This window comes from Bison bison, unplaced genomic scaffold (genome assembly GCF_000754665.1).
Source record: "Bison bison bison isolate TAMUID 2011002044 unplaced genomic scaffold, Bison_UMD1.0 scf7180017864077, whole genome shotgun sequence".
NCBI classification, from domain to species: Eukaryota; Metazoa; Chordata; class Mammalia; order Artiodactyla; family Bovidae; genus Bison; species Bison bison.
The window spans coordinates 699,471-702,672 of record NW_011494649.1 but is presented as its reverse complement, the minus strand read 5'-3'; positions in this window follow the sequence as shown (position 1 = coordinate 702,672).

The following is a 3,202-nucleotide window of genomic DNA, read 5'->3' as shown; positions in this document are numbered from 1 at the left end:
GATTTATATTCTGATACAAGCAATCCTTAGCTATAAAGCAAGGCATTTACACAACTGATTTTTTAAAAAATCTGTCATAAAAATTCAACAACAACAACAACAACAAAAGTTTGGGTGAAGACACTCAAATAGATGAAAAAATTGAAGCCTGTTTCAAAGTGATCTAGTTCAGTGGGCAACAAAGTGATACATATTTCTCTTGGTTAGTTGCTTTTGATTTCATACTCTAACTGTGTGTGTGATTCATCTTTGCAGTAAACTGTATCTACATATAAGAGCTCTGGAGTCTGTCCAGTACTAATGGTTCATTTGTGAATACAAAATTTAGTTCTCTGCTCCTCATGAGAAAAAAAGAAAAGGTTTTTTCATCAGAGATGAGAACTGACAAAAGCAAAATAAAATTAAATTGTCAAAACCAAAATAGACTATGGAAATTATTTAAATTCTAAAGTCAACTAAACACCAATATTCTACCCACCCATGAATCCAACTACAATTTAAAAACCTCTAATCTGTGACTCAGACTGGGACTGAATCTTTATGTGGGGAGAAAAAAAATCATTGATTTGGAGGTCACTTACTTAGTAATCTCAATATCCAGAACATAGCCAAGAAACTGAAAAGGAAGAGAAATAAACCTGTGAGCTGGGGGAGAAGCAGCAGGCAGAATTCTGGGCAGCCAGAATTTGTTTTGTGCGAAAGCTTATGCCTTTTATGTGTAGTAGAGTCCCTCTTATTCTGTCCGTATTTATTCATAGTTTAGATATTGTGTTAACAGATAGTCATCTGACCTCACCAATTAGATGCAGAAAAAATGAGGGCAGATAGGAGGGCAGTTGACGAAACACAGTAAGATAGCAAGAAGGGACAATAAGACAGGAGATAGAAAAAGAACCAATAAAATAGATAACTAATGAGAACCTACTGTATAGCACAGGGACCTCTACTCATACTCTGGTGACCTAAATGGGAAGGAAATTCAAAGAGATGAGATATATATATATATATATAGCTGATTCACTTTGCTGTACAGCAGATACTAACACAACACTGTAAAGCAGCTATACTCCAATAAAATTTTTTTAAAAATAAAGTGCAATTTTGCCCATGCCAAGAAAAAAAAGAAAAGGAGCCAATTAAAAAAAAAAAAAAACCAACCTGATAGGGTAGGGGTAAACAGCCCATTAAGGGCTCTAGTCCTTAATGATTCCAGGGAGTGTCCTGGCTCACAGCCTCTGCTGCTGTCCCTGTGGTTCATAATAATAAACTTAAATGTCCGACAAAATGTTAACTCAAGCTTATTATGGTCTCTTTGGGGAGAAAGGGAAATCTATATTCCATTTTAGAAAAGTCTCCATTAAACATAATGAAAATAAGTCTTTGTTCGTTTAATGTGAAAAATCTTATATCCTGGCAGTGTTAGATAGATGAGAAGCACTGAAGTGTCTATAACTGTAGAATTGGAATCAAAGAGCTGCTGTTTCCTCCACTTAGTGGAAGAAGGGCATGGATGGCTAAGAATGAAGGTCCCACGTGGCAATCATTGTCCACTTACATCTTTGAGTAGGGCAGGCCTAATATTAGAACAGTTAGAAATTAAACAGACACCATCAGTGTATCTGCCCCAAATTACATCCATTCAGTGAGGCAGGTGGATTCAACCCCTCATTTTGTGTTGTGTAGACAAAATAACCATTTCACTGTTTTTCTCTCTTTTATGGCAATATTATATTTAGACCTATAGTGGACATAGCCTTCCTTATTGGGAAAGATATTTATAGGTAAACTGTAAAGAAAAGACCTCTTTCTCTCCCTCTACACAAATCCCATTTAAAAATAGTGATAGAGTGTGGAAGGATTCACATTCCAAAGAGGTAAACCCGCCCCAAATATCGCAGGTGGTGAACGCACACACTTCATTCAGACAGCTACGGTGGAGGCAGAGCGGGGCCAGCCTGTTTCTGTTGGTTGACTCAGTTCAGACATCCTTTCAAGATGTGTTTATGTTTTCCTTTGGCATTCTTGGGGCAGAGTAACAGGATCAGGACTGTCCAGAATAGGGTTTCTAGATTTATGGTGTACATTCCATTTCATGAGCATAAATGTGTTACTATGTAGTCCCAGTGCAAACAGTGTTGAGAATCCAACCCTGTCTCTTCTGTCCTGTCCCAGCACCATCCAAATTCAGTTTAAGTCTCATACTAAACACTCATTTCTGTATGAAATGAGGATACAGAGAGAATTAAGACACTGTATTTTCATCTTCAAGGGAAATAAGAAAAAAAGACTGTGAAAAATGCTACAAGCATGGTATCCTCCTCTTAAAAAATAAACAAAACCAGAAAGAACAGATATTCTGGAAGTCATAGAGCAAGCTGGGGAAGGTTTCCTAGAAGTGAGTCTCCAAGGATGAGAGGAATGTTGAAATGCGGAGGCATAGTGAGGGGACGGGGTGGCACCTATAAGAAGGCAAAGAAGAGCAGATGAACCAGAAGACATGGCAGGGGTCCAGACCAGTGTGGAGTCAGCCATGGGGGCCAGTGGGAGTAAGATGTGGCACTAGGGATGAGAAAGAGGCCAGACGCAGAGGACTCCGTGAAGGCCACTAGTTGTCACTGGGTCTGGCTCAGACCTGCCTTTCTTCTCGTTCTTTCCTCTTCTACTTATCTCCTACTAGATAGACCTTTGAGGCAAAAGAGGAAGACATCTGGCTTTCTAATGCTTTCTAAAGTCTTATTTTTTGAAAAAGTAGCTGTACTTTTATACGCACATGACCTTCCTATTTCACTTTTTTTTTTTTTTAAAGCACAACCCGTTCATGCAATATCTCACATTCTATTGAAGCATATGGCTTTCTGGCTTTGAGGAACATGTGTGTTCTCATTAACTCTTGCTAGTTCTGGAGTGAAGGGAGGAACATCAGGGCCTCGGTGCAGAGGTGCTGGACCACTCCCATCAGGGGCTGCATGTGAAGCAACCGTGGTTGTCCAGCCACAGCTGTCTCCAAGGACCAGGAGGCATTTACTCTGGGCACTTGTCTGGCAATGGCATGGCACTGTGGCTCCAGGGGACACACGCTGAGGGACCGACAACCCACCAGATGTGTGAAAGTGAGTGGCCTCTATCTCCTGGCTCCCTCCCTTGAACTCTTGCACTAATATATAGCCCATCCCATGCAGTTGTACCCTTATCCATTCATCCT